Source organism: Chrysemys picta, chromosome 10 (assembly GCF_011386835.1).
Source record: "Chrysemys picta bellii isolate R12L10 chromosome 10, ASM1138683v2, whole genome shotgun sequence".
Classification (NCBI taxonomy): Eukaryota; Metazoa; Chordata; order Testudines; family Emydidae; genus Chrysemys; species Chrysemys picta.
Genome location: NC_088800.1, coordinates 21,852,662 through 21,867,054, shown reverse-complemented (window position 1 = coordinate 21,867,054; position 14,393 = coordinate 21,852,662). Strand labels below are relative to the sequence as shown.

At 40.5% G+C, this 14,393-nt stretch overlaps 1 long non-coding RNA gene across 1 annotated transcript in view; it reads left to right on the top strand.

Annotated features, from left to right (window-relative positions):
• LOC135973920 (uncharacterized) overlaps nt 1-14,393 on the top strand; it is a 180,669-nt gene that overhangs the window by 109,300 nt on the left and 56,976 nt on the right. The gene's annotated exons all lie outside the window — the stretch shown is intronic.

Genomic DNA, 14,393 nt, shown 5'->3' with positions numbered 1-14,393 from the left:
GGATTTTTCATAGTGATCTGTTAGCTCTAAACCATAACTGCCAAATTCATGTTGTCTGAAGGTATTAAATCAACCCCATAACATTTATAGGAACTTCACAATTGTAGTCACTAGTTCAGGGTTTCCTAATCAGGAATAAAAAAGGATCTAACTTGACATTTAAAGGTGTCTTTAAAATGTTGTCCTGCTCTGGAAAGTGATTATTGCAATTAAAAATGGCACCTTCTTTCTCAGCAGATTTGTTCCTTATGTGTACTCAGGCCTGATAGCTTACACTGAATTTTACTCCTGTTAGCCCTGTGGAGACAACACATTTATGAGAGCAGGTTTCTGTTCCTTCTTGTGGATCACCAGCAGAATTGTTTTCTAAGTTCCACCACAAACTAGTTGGAGGCAATGATGAAGGTGCATAGTTATTACTGAGGGGAGCAATATGGTCTTCAGAATCTTTATGAATAATGATGATGCATGAGGTGGCAAGATTTGTGCTTGATTCTCAGATCCCAGACTGAGTTTGCAGATTTTGTAGTTAGGAAATAAACAAAACAAAACCACCATCTTTTTACATGAAATAGCACAATTAATCTGGAAAGTTAGTGTGGAATCTAGGATGCCATTTTTCAGAGAAAAACCACACTTTCAGACGATTTTTAGTTAACTACTGTATGGTAACTGATATTTTTCACCTGTCCCGGACAGATGTGAAATCTTGTATTGGATAGGATTCTTGACCTAAATCCTCGGCTTGTTTATGAATACCCAGTTGCAGAATTGCTATAAGATGCAGTAGTCGTGATGGATCACCATATTCTCCATCAAGTCTTACTTTCATCTCCCAACAAGCCAATTTTCTCTGAATATCCACATTAGGACAGTTAGTTTTCTATATAAGCTTAGTTTTCTAGTAAATGTACAACTTGACCATAATAATCCTGATTATGGACAATAGTTTTCGGGAGATCTATCAGGTATATAATATATTCCAGTTCCTTCTGAAGTATTTTAAATGCTAGAAATAACTCCCAGATACAGTACAATTACAATGATACTGTAGGTGACTGGATCTCACTTTTATTACTGGAGGGAACTCTAGTACTATATTTTAAACCCCACAGTAGCCAATGATATATTTATCTCAGGCATTCTCTGGACTGACCTGCATTTTGCTGAAATGTCCTTAACATGGACAATAAAATCTAGTGAAAGTGACTGCTCAACCATTTCATCAACCTATTATCTTGCAAAGAGTGAAGCTGTGGAAGGGAACATGTGGACTCTACAATATTTCAGTATTCTTGTAGCAATAAAAAAGCTGTTTTCCGAACTTCATTCTCTTCTTAGAACGTAGGAAGTGTAATATCAATCATTAAGGATTTAATCTGCAACCATGTCATTTCTTATCTTGGTGGCATATGGCTATGCAAATCTTGTAAAGTGATCCAACTCTGGTATTAATATCATTTCCATGCGCTCTCCGCCTCCCTTCCCCCCTTTTTTTCTTAAAGAAGAAAATCCATATAATCTCATGGAAATGATTTTGTCCTATAACTTGGACAGTGTTCCCTGGGGCTATAGAAAGCTAACACATTTGTTTCTGCTGTGATAAATGCGACACAGCTTAACAAACTGGTGCGGTATGTATCTTCCCATTTGTTGCTGTGGGGAAAGAGTCTCTAACTGGTTTTCAGATATTAACATGAAGATATTCCATGCTCTCCTTGTGCAGATGTGAAAGTTGTACAAAGAAAGAAATCTAATGCTTTCCTTGGTCATTCTCCCATTAAATCACTGACTTTAAACCTTCCATTTTTTTGCCAACAAACCTTTGTCAACCTTTAGCATACACAGAACAGTGGCTCCTTGCTTTTTGGATAATTAATTGGATGGCAATTGGGCTACTCTGACCTGTGATATAAATGTATAACGGGGGATTTGCTCTGCGTATATGGTCCTATTAAGCCTTCTTTTGTCCCCTGCTGGAGACATTGTGCCCTAGGCGAGGCTACCAATAAGGCTTAGTCCTCAAAAGGCCTAGTAGGGCCAGGAGGAGATGCTGACCAGTGAGGAGCCAGAAGTCCAGGTAAGGCTAGCTGCTCCTTTTATGGGGAGTGCTGAGTGAGGCTGGGCCAGGGAGAGGCGCTTCTCAGCACTGGGCCAGAACCTCAGGGCCAGGCCCTGGCCTTGGCTGAAAGCACTGCCACCAACCAGCTGCCTGTTACGTTGGTTGGCTGGTTTAAAAGCACAGACAGCCGAGCTTGTTATTGTTTAAAGACCGATGTCAAGCTTATAGCCTGAGTTGCTCCACTCCACACAGGCTGATGCATCTTTAGGGCCCTTTGTTTTTGGTTTTTTTTATGTATTTATCAGTGTTTATTACCACCACAACAAAAAACGGTGAAAATCGGTGGAAAAGTGATTAATTTTTCTGGGTAAATATCAGGGTTTATTGTTGTGGATGGAAGGACGGGGATGGGGTGGGGAGGGAAGTATTCGGTAGATTACTGCTTTGATCAATGGAATTCAATGTGATTGCTGAAGAACTAAAACAGAACTGAAAAAAATCACAATGCCATCTTTGAGTTTAAGAAAATATATCTCTAATCCCCAAATAAAACTTATTTAAATAAACAGTTTACTGGTATAGACATAGAGCTATTAGCCTATAAATATTTACATTTAATAATTGGACCACAACATTTGCAGCGCATACACTCAACTTCATCCTTTTCTCCTGTGTTTGTTTTTTAAAACTTTCGAATACTTCCTTGTGTTCTGAAATATATTCTGAAGCAGATTTTCATTTTCTTCGCATTTTAGTATGTCCAATCTTTAAACAGTTATACACATTTCGAGCTGTTAGCAGATGTGGTGGGCGTGAGCTTCATCAGTACATTTAGATGCACATGCACTTCAGAGCTTGCGTGCATGCCTGTTTGTTTATTGTGTATATCTTCTAGATTAATACATAGCCTGACTTCAACAGGCAGCTTTGCATATACACGCAGACTAATATATTATCATTATACATGTATCCCATGCAATGTATTGTATTTTCCTAATAAAACAAGTTAATTTTATATATTTGAATGTAGAGTGAAAATCGGGAAAAAAACAAATACTTTTTGTAAAACCCATTTTTTTGGGGGGTAAAAATTGGTTAAAACTGAAAACGAAGGGGCTTCTGCATCTTGAAAACAGAGGCAGGGAGCACTTGCAGTGCCAAGTTTGACCAAAAGGAGGCATATTAAGACAGCCCCGCATTATATTAAACACTATATAAGGCACAGAGTGGATTACAAAAGCCTCTGACTGAAAGAATGGATAACTTTTGGGAATGGGGGGCAAGGGGGTGTAACCTTTCCTTACAAGGAAACTTCTCTCAATCCCTACCAGCTCTGGTTAGATTCAAACCTGTCCTCATCTAGTGGCTCTTTTATGGTATATATGTTATCATTACCTCTCTTATTCCTCATGGACAGACACCACTTCATAAAGCCAACATCATTTGGCATTAATTGACACCTGTATTGGCATGTTCAGCTGAGAGGTCTAGGAGTGGACAGATGTGTAGACTGAATGTCCTGCTCACCTTAAAGGTAGCCCTTCCAGGCTGGAATTGAGGTTTATTGGTTGGGTTGCATGGGGAAGCTGGCACATCCACTGTCTCTGCTGTACTCTATGATGGGGATAAATGGAACATTTCAGTCTCCAGGTCCATCACCAATACTGTTTTCAAAAACTCTCCATAATTTGTCTAGTTTCTATTCATAATTTGCTTGTCTGTCTTATATTCCATATATAACCTCCAATTTACATAAAACCTCATCTGGATCTTTGTTCCATTTTGTTCTGTTGGAGAAGTTTTATGCATCATAAAAATGGTTACAATAGGTGCGGAATAGAGATAAAGCAATTCCCCCTCACAATTATTCCAACATTACATTGTATTTTTATAAATGGTTGCAGACACTTTGCAGTATTTGCATTGAGTGGGAGAAGGATGTGAGTCTGGGGCAAGGATGTGGGAGAACAGATATGCATCTTAAACAGCTTTAAAATTTAATGTTGGTCGCTTAGCATCCATGACATTTTTAATATAATGCAGCAGCTTTAAAGACCACAACAATCAAATCCTCTGTAGTTTCTTCATTAAAGTCTTTGAGCTTGAATATCAAGTGACTTTGTTGACAAGTCATGAGCATCAGTGCTTGATCTCCCTGGAAATCTCCCTCCATGATGTGATAAAATCTGTCGCTCAGAGTACTCTTGTTTATGCTCTGCCAACACATTTGTCTCTGACTGCTGTCTGAGTAAACCTGGAAAGAGAGGACATAGAATGTAATCCATCATTTCTCTGAAGTTTTTAATGATAGAGAAATTAATTGCAGAGTTTACTGTTAGGAAGATACCAAAAGGAGATGGTTGGAAAACAGAATGCATTTTTTGCAAAAATATTTTTAAACTTTTTTTTTCTTGAGAAATTTTTGGAATTTGAATATTTTTGTCCAGATTTAGTTAGTAAGTTTTTCCTCTAGTGAAGAAAAAAGATCCATAATGGTTTTTTAACCTTACAAGTCTGAGCTTGTGACCTATTTCTTCATTTTAGTACCTCCATGTTTTGTAAGATGATGATGATGTGCCATGGCTGGGAACATCATGAAGAAATCTAGCATCTATGTTCCCCCAAAACAAAATGCTTCCTGTGGATTAGTTTTTTATTCTTGGCTTATGTGTAATTCTTAATTGCCAAACTGATGACTTAAATTGTAACTGCTGGTTGAGAGGTGGAAGAAATGAAATTAAACATTACTAAATGTATAAGTAAAAAGAATGCCAAACTACTGGCTTACAAATCATTGGTAAAATGTCACATAATGCTAAACAACTGCCTCAAAAGCATGACAAGAATAGATCAATTTGTAGGATTCGGTTTAGGTATCTATTAGTAATTATAACTGATCAAATCATAATTATTAATTGGCCTTTTTCCTGTTCATGGAGTTTCTTCCTACAATTGACTTTTTGAGTTAGTTGTGATTGATCACATAAATCATATGGTACTGTTTCTGTTCCCAGACTGGAGGGTGCAACTCTTACAATAGGAACATACAAATTGCCACATGAGATTGAACCATTACCATGTGTTTCAGGGGACAGTGCAAAAAATGCTTAATGGACAATAATGGAACAAACTGTGTATATGAGAAGTTTCTTCTTGAATCCTTACAGTTATTATTTATAGTGCCTAGGGCAGTGGTGGGTATCCCTGCCAGACCGCGCCGCTTCCCGCGGCTCCCATTGGCTGGGAATGGTGAACCGCGGCCACTGGGAGCTGCAGGCAGCTTGCCTGTGGACAGTCAATGAAAACGAACTGTCTCGCAGCCCACTAGCGGATTACCCTGACAGGCCGCGTGCAGCCCGCGAGCCACAGATTGCTCACCACTGGCTTAGAGGCACCAATTACAGATTAGGATCTCACCGTGGTTGGTTTATGTCCTGAAATATGAGAATTTATATCTTTTTTTAATCCTAATATAACTGTATTTGCTCTCATCCATATAAATGTCTAAACCTTTTTTTGAATCATGTTTCTAATCTGAATGCTTAAAAGAAGCAAATTTAAAATTCACTTTCAATGATCATTCATGCTAGTGAAATTTAATCACATGAATATTCATGGAAGCAAACACAAAAGAGAAGTGAAGGTAGCTGAAGCAAATTCATTTAAAATTTCAAATCCATGTTAGCAGAAACTTTTTAGCAATATTTGCCATATGTCTTAGTAATCCTCACAGAACTAATGAGTTACATGGACAAGGAGATGATTGCAATACTCCTGGAGGCAGACTTCACTCAGGGAAGTGTGGCAAAGTATGAAGAGCAGGCACCAAAGAACATAAACAATACAGCAATATCAGGTGAAGAGCTTGGAATTCCTTAAGAGCCACATGAGTAGGTGCAGTATACAACGGATTCTTTAGGGCTGAACGTTTTTGAACCTGTGGCTTTACAGAAAGTCATTTTCATAAGCAGTGAATCTGAATCTCCGAGCACACCTGATCTACATAAAATGTGTAATGCCGATGATCACATCATCCTCAACAGGGACTGAACCTGAGCAGTATCAGGTTTAGAATGGTGCCAGTGGCACCAGACCCCCACTCAGAAGGGCCCCCGATATCCGGACTGTGGGCCCCACCCCCATGCTCCACACACACTCAACCCTGAAGCCCCACCTGCCTGCCACTTGCTCCTCTCCACAGTCTCCTTCCCTTGGCCCACATTCACTCCTCTCTGCCCCCCGTGTTCAAGTAGCGGGTGAGGCCTCAGGGGGAAGAGGCTGAGCCAGTTCAGGCTGGACCATGGGTGGGACTTCGGAGGGAAGAGGTTGAGCAGGGACAGGGCCTTGGGGCAGAGAGAGGGGCAGGGCCATGATCTGGACACCAGGGTCCACAAAAGATTAATCCAGCCATGAAGCTTAAGGCATGAGCGTCTAATACCTGAGCTGAAAGACCCAGCTCTGTCGGTGTAGGCTGCAGCAGGCTCATCAATCTCTAGGTGGCCCAGCCACCACCAGAAGGTGACAGAGCACCACACTAAGTGTCATTGCTTACAAATGCAGCTACTACACGATCTCCTGTTAAGTTCAAAGGTAGGGCATGGCTACACTTGCAGATGTAGAGCGCTGGGAGTTAAACCAGCCTTCGGAGACCGCAGCAGGGAAAATGCTGCCATGTGTTTACACTGTCAGCTGCAAGTGCACTGGCATGGCCACATTAGCAGCTCTTGCAATGCCACAAAGAGCAGTGCATTGTGGTAGCTATCCCAGTGTGCAAATGGCTGCAACGTGCTTTTCAAATGCGGAGGGGGTGGAGTGTGACAGGGAGTGTGTTGTGTGTATGTGGGTGCAGAGATGGTTTGTTTTGGGGGGCTGAGAGTGTGTCAGCGTGCTGTCTTGTAAGTTCAGACAGCAGCAGACTTCCCCCCCCCCCCACATACACACACTCACAACAACAGCATTCCACACTAATGGTTTGCTTTGTCCCGGAGCAGATAAGCATGCCGGCTGTCAGAAATGGAGCTTTGAAAGGGGATAGCTGCATGCGTGCAGCCGATTTCAAAACAATGAGAAGAGTGGCCACTTGACTTCAGGGGATTATGGGATGTTTCCGGAGGCAATCACAGCGCAGTAATGCGACACCTCGGCCACACTGATGCCCGGGTGTTTCAGCCGGGGTGCAGCAAGCTTTATGCTTCTCGTGGAGGTGGATTACCAGGAGCTCCAGCTGCAGAATCCAGGCACTCTACGTGCCTTGCCAGTGTGGACGCATCAGGAGTTAGGGAGCCCGGGGCTGCTTTAATGCACTCTAACTTGCAAGTGTAGCCAAGCCTGTAGAGAACAATAGAGCGGTACCCTGATACAGGCCTTTAAAATGCTTATGACTGTAACAGAATTTTAGAACTATATGTAACAAGAAAAAAATGCTGTATTAAGAGGAATATTGAAATCTCATGGCTACCCTCTTGGCTGATATCAGGGTTTGAGCTGGTAACCTCTAGTTAAATGCCTGAGTCTTTATAGCTTGAGCTTAACTTGCTATAGCTAGGGGCTTTACCAGACTCTCATTCTTTGTTGATTGGTGTGAAGCAGGACATGTAATGCAATGTCATAGAGGGACTACAGCATTTCATGGACAACAGCCTGCATAGATGCTGGCCCTCAGTTTCTGGATGTTCTTCACTTCAAACCCCTTCTCATTTTAAGGGTTTGCGTTTTTTTTCCCGTTCTCTTTTAGACTACAGTGATTCATGGTAGGGGAAATTCTCTCCTTTGTTAGTTTTCCGAGACTGGGGTTTTCTTTTTAGTTTCAAGTTGTTTCAGTGTTTTCCTGTTAACTCTAATGATCCCCTATTGTTTTTTCCTGGCTGGACATTGAATGGGTACTTGAGGTTAGTTTCATGTAAACAGTTACCTGGAAGAGTCCTTCCAGGCTGTGAGGTGTACTTGAAATTGTTGTTCTGCTCATGAGCATACTGTTCTGTATGCATAAGTGCATATATTGATAACCCTAGACCAGGGGTAGTCAGTAGGCATACCGCGGGCCAAATCCGGACCACCGTATGATTTTGAACTGACCACAAAATCTTATTGACTTATTATTAGCACTATTTGTTATTATTTTTGTATTAGTTTCTCTGGAATCTGGACTTTGATTATACCTTGACCAAGAAATTTGGACCTTGACAAAAAATAATTGATTACTCTTGCTCTAGTCTGTATACATATCTCATAATGACCATCAAGTTCAGAAAATTACAAGCTTTCATAACAGACCTTACTTGCCATATTGTTATACACAATAGCATTGTATACAACCAGTTGATTCAATTGCTTATTCTTTGGGGTTCAGACCCTCTGTTGTCCCCTTGGGCTGTCTGAACCCTGACTGTCACACACGCACTGACTGGTGAGTTACAAAAGCTTTACATTTTTAGTGCTGAGTGCTAGAAATACAAAGACCTGGGCTCTATAAAACAAAATTTTCAGGTGAGAAATTGCAGGCTGTAGTCTCATACCCATTCATATTCTGAGGCCATAGTTACTGTTTGTTTGGAAACTATTCTGAAACAAAGCACCCCGCCCCCAAATTCTTGAACACAGGCCTGATTCTCCTCTCCTTTAAGCTGTTGTATATGGGGACTACCACCTTTGAAGTTAATGGAGTTACTCTGTTATAAAACTAGTGTGACTGGCTGAAGAATCCGGTCCAATGAGATGCAATGATATACTAAAGAAAAAGACATTAAGAGCTGAAAGTGCCAGGTTGTTTGATTTCTCCAGATGCAGTTTATACTGGAATTGTCATTTCAAGGTCTATAATGTCCAAGATGTGTATGTTCTCCTTAAGTCTCTTTGGTTTTTAGCATATTGAGTGCTTATTCCTGTTTTTCTAATCTCCTTGCATTCACTGTAAACCAGCTGTGTATTTAGGGCCTGACTTTTCCCCTCATCACAGAGCATATCAGGATTAAGTCTAAAGAAGTCAGTGGAGCAACGCCAGTCAAAACTGAAATAAGAAAGAGAAGAATCAGGCAAATTGTTTTCTGGCAAATGCTGTGGATTATCTGTTGGCTGGAGTTATTGAAGAGCCTGAAATATTAATAAGCATTAGGGTCTGGAAAGCAAAATAAATAATAACACTTTACATTTTGTAGTGTTGGTTGATAAACAGAGAATGATCCCACAATTAAAGATATATCATAATGCCCAGCATAAAGGGACAAAGTTAAACTCTGATGTGCAACCGTAATGCTTTCATTTCCTGACTTATACCCCAGTAACACAAAAACATACACAAGTGGTCCTACTGGAGTCATTGGGACTCCTCATGGTGTGTAAAGTTGAGCCCCTGCAAAAGTCTTTGTATGATCATAGTTTGACTCCTTCACTTTGTGATTTAACATGCCTTAATTAATATGTTTTAGCATGTTATTTTATGTCTTTGTTGGGCATTGTGAGTGCTGAGTACCCTGATAATCAGTGCTGGAATACATTTGTATTCTTGATATACCAGGCAACACGCTAGCTATTGTAGCGTACTCATCCTGCTGATTTTTTTAAACTCTGTACTGTTAAATAATGCACAATAACACCGCTGCCGCCTCCCGCCCCAAAAAAGTGTGGTTTTTTTTGTTTTAAAGAGACTTTGGTACTATAGCCTTGGGATGCTGCTGTAACTATAGCAGCTTATCTGTGGTCTACATGGGCTGGCCCTTGACCTGTTTATATTTTGGGTGTTTTTCTGAAGGGAGAGAACGTTTCTAGTGCTAAGCATATTTATCTGAATAGATTATCTATCTACCTGTAGATTCAATAAGGAAAGTCAAATGACAACATGTCAGTTTCTCAGTTCCAGAGAATTATCTGAAATTACCTTGGCAGTGCTAATAGTTTACAATGTTCACCCTCTATAATAGGCTGTTTGCCTTTAAGGGTTTTGACAGTTTTGCTGGACTTACATGTACCTAGCTGCTGAGATGATCTTTCCTTACTACATTGCTTGCCATTTGAATAGGTCACATTTTGATGGGATATGTTTGATTCGCTGACTGTGAAACTGCTATATAATTCTCCCTTCATGCTCGCAAATTTCTGGAAGGATCCATTCTATTATCCACATAGCAAATACCTAATTATTTGCTGCTGAAGCCTTTGTAGGAACACCTCCATAGATTTCTGAAATGCTGCAGGTATCTGTCAAACCATAGTAAGTTTTCACCCACAGTGAATAATGTGAAGGGAAATAGTTTCTTTCCCATAAGCCTGCTGAAGCGGAGTCTTGCATTGTTCTAAATTGAAAAAAAATAATACACCTTGTACCAAGTACTTGGTGTCATTCAAGACTCTTTTAGGAGGAATAACACCCCTTTAAAATTATTCTACCTCTGTATGAACAACTAAGATTTCGTCCCTGCAGTATTCCACTTGCCTTCACCTGTATCCTTTTATTTTAAGTTCCTTTTCATAATAAAGGTACAGGAACTGGATACAGTTTTCAAAATATGGCCTCCCTAGCTCCTTGTAGAATGGCAATATTCTCCTGCTATGGACCTGATTTTCAGGAGCACTGAGTAATTACTGATAACAGAAGAAGCTGTGAGTGCTCTGCACTTCTCAGACTCAGGCCCTGTATGATTCTTGTGTGTTGTCCCAAGCTTCATTATAGTATTTGCTAGTCTTTTATCAGTAGCTCAGATTGAAGTAATATTCTTTGTAAAATCTACCAAGCTGAGTCACTTCCTGGACTTCTTGGATGCAAGATGCACCAATGTTGTTACCAGTTGGAGGAAATAAGATTCCTAAGAAAAGTAGCATCTAGACTGATGAGAAGAGTGAAAGTACTTGGCTCTACATCTGGATGAATAACTGATTTTTTTGGTTCGCAGGCAGTTCTGAACAAAAATTACGGTTTTGGTACAACTGAATCAAATCGTGGGGATAATTTTGGTGACGCTGATAAAACATGTTTTATTAGGGCCAAAACAGATTTTTTTGACTGGTGGTGACCTTGAGCCCACAGGTTAGATCACTCACCTGGAATGAGTGAGACCCAGCTTCAAATCCTTGCCTTGGAGAGCAGACTTGAACGTGGGCCTCCCATAGCTCAGGTGAATGCCCAAATTATTCTACTCTAAGGCTGGGTGTTCTCATTTTGACCAGAAATCCCTGAATAACCTTCCTAAGAAAATGACTACATTTCTGCAAAAAGTTTTGATTTTTTTCGAAAAATTCTTTACCCAACTCTATTTAGGAATTAGTATTGTCAAATATTGCTTTTTCTAGTGGTAGTTTGGTATTAGACTTTGAATGCTGACATAGTTTCAGCCACATGAGGGGTTGAAACCTTCCCTGGAGCTGCAGCAGCATTATCAGAAGCTATCATGACAACATTAAGCTCCAGTGTGGTTCACTTTCAGCTTGCCATTTTGAAGATTATCTTAGCTAGATGCTACCCTGCTGTGAATTTGTATGATCAAGAGTAATGTGGCTTGAACATACCGCACAAGAAAGGGTAATGAATACTTTAATGCCCAAGGAAAGGTTAATGAATAAGGTAATGAAAAAATTCTACAACAGAGAGGAAAAAAATGTTTCTCCTGGTATCTGAATTCCATGCATAGCTTAGCCTTCGGATAGCAACTTATAAATCACAGCTCTTTCTTTCTGAACTGCATATGAAATCCACAGCCCAAATGCTGCATAAGCAAGCAAGCAGACTGACCCCAGTGTTTCAAGATCTGAGATGCCTATAAAGTAGTGTAAAAACTTTAAGCTAAGCCCTCTTCCAGCTCTGCTCTGGATGTACAAGCAGGGATCTCCTGGAATTAGGCCTTGAGTCATAAGCCCCTATGTCTGAAAAATAATAACCAGTATCTCGTTTATCATGTGTAACATTTTCCCCTGTGCCATGTGTCAGGAGTATTGTGGAAATCTCCTTATACTACTAATTTGAAGTCCACAATTTTTCTTGCCAAGGTAGGGTGACCAAATGTTCCAATTTTATAGGGACAGTCCCGATTTTTGGGTCTTTTTCTTACATAGGCTCCTATTACCCCTCACCCCCTGTCCTGATTTTTCACATTTGCTATCTGGTCACCCTATGCCAAGGTGGACCGGATGTGGTTACCTTCATAACCCATTGGGTATGTCTGCACTGCAATTAAACCCCGCAGCTGGCCTGAGTCAACTGACTTGGGCTTGGGCTGTGGGTCTGTGAATTGTGATGCAGGCATTTGGGCTCTGGGACCCCATGTGGGAGGAGGGTCCCAGGCCTCAGTCTCCAGCCCGAGTGTCTACACTGCAACTTTACAGGCCCACAGCCCAAGCCCTGTGAGCCAGAGTCAGCTGACACGACCCAGCTGCGGATGTTTAATTGCAGTGTAGACGTGCTCATTGAAGCCACTCAGTTGGGCTGAGGGATTCCTGTGAAACAGCACAAGGACTGAATACATGCAGCACTCCCGGTCCCTGCTGATCCAGGGAATGCAAGATGGGAGATGGAAGTTGAACCTAGGTCTCTCCCATATCAGTGCATAGCTCTATAACTGTGCCTCTGGGCCTGCTGACTGATTAGGTCCAAATTCTGCCGCCCTTATTTCCATGAACCAGTACTTTATTTCACAAGTAGACCCATTGATTTCAATTAAATACTCACCAAGTAAGGTGGTACTCAGTGACAGTAAAAATGGCAGAATCTGGCCTTTCAGTTAATGATAGTTCAGCACTGTGAAATTCTGAAGTATATCTGAGCTTAAATAAAGCTTCTGAAGTTCTCTTCTTCCCTCTTTAAATTATGCCCCTGGTGATCCTGTGCTTGCTACGCCCTCCCCAAGACCGCCCATCCTTACAAGTTTATCGGTGAATTATTTATCAGTATCTTCATTTGCAGTTCTGCACCTGTATCATCTTCAATGGATGATATTCCAGGAACATGTGGTCTTGACAGTGTGTCAATAGTGTGTACTCCTTTGTTTGCATTTTTTATTTCACATCCATCTGGCACTTTTGTAGTCATCAGGAGTCTCTGTATCCTTAGTGGGGAGCCACTTAGTGGTTCCATAATAAATAATTATTAATAATTCATCAAGTGCTGACAGCTTGTTCTGCCCTGTACAAACATAGAAGGAGAACTTCCTGTGTAGTAAACATTAACTCATGAATGCCTCTAGGGGGTTTATGATCCATTTCAACTTCCACAATTGTCCCATATATGAATTAATGGAATAGTTCCATTCTAAAAGCTACTGCTGACATTTATTTGTTTTTCCTTTTCTTATATGTTTCTGCCATTGCACTGCATCCTTTTGAAATAAGCTTGCCCCAGCTCACTCTTTCATGTCTTCCATCACAGAAATGTGGTGACATCCCACAGAGAAATAAAGGTAGATATGTATATATTTTTCGGCTTACTAATGCACCTGGAAGTGATGGTAGGTGGATTCAACAGCTGTAGGAGAAATTTTTTTGCCATAGAACACGGAGTGTATTGGAAACAGTATAATAGAAACAGATGTAACTCTTAGCATAGCTAATACTTAAGGACTGGAGATCAGATCACAGTTGCAAATGTGCTGACAAGAGGGATGTTTTAAATTCTGAATTGGTCGTGCAGTTAGAAAACATGTTGAGTGTGGGGCTATGTCCTATGTAAATTCCAGAGACAAACTGTAGAAGGGCAAGACAAATTGTAATTACCTTCAGAAGTGAACTGCAGCTGCATCCATTGATTACCCTATGCACAAATTAGAGATGACATCAGATGAGCATTCTTTTGCTGGAGACTTGATTAAATTGGATGCTACACTGGACAGGGAGGATTACAATAATGTTAAAGGCCCCCTAAGAAAATATGTAGCACAATAGACCCAGCTATACCTTTATCGGTTGAACCTGACAATGTTGCTTCTGAGAGAGAACCTAGGGTAAAGAGAGAAACTTGCTCTAGTCTGGTTGTCTTCATATCCTTCTATTACAATAGGCTTGTGCTATTTTGTTTAAAATGTGCCTCACTGTTTTTTTTTAAATTGAGCAGTATGACTGATTATTATTTTTGAAGGTCTTAGCCCCTTACATTGACGTAGAATCTTATTATAGACATCGAATGTGCCTAGACCATTCTATATACTGTAAATTAGCTACAATATATGAATTTCCACATATCATGTGATTGTACTTGGTACTCGATATTGTTATGTATTTTAGGCCCACAGAGAAATAGCATGACTTTAGGCAGCAAAAATTAACAGTATCAAACATTATTGTTTGTGAAGTAGTTGATGTTTTAATTGCTGAACATTCATCTTTGTCCCTCAGATGCTATTGGTGGAGTTAT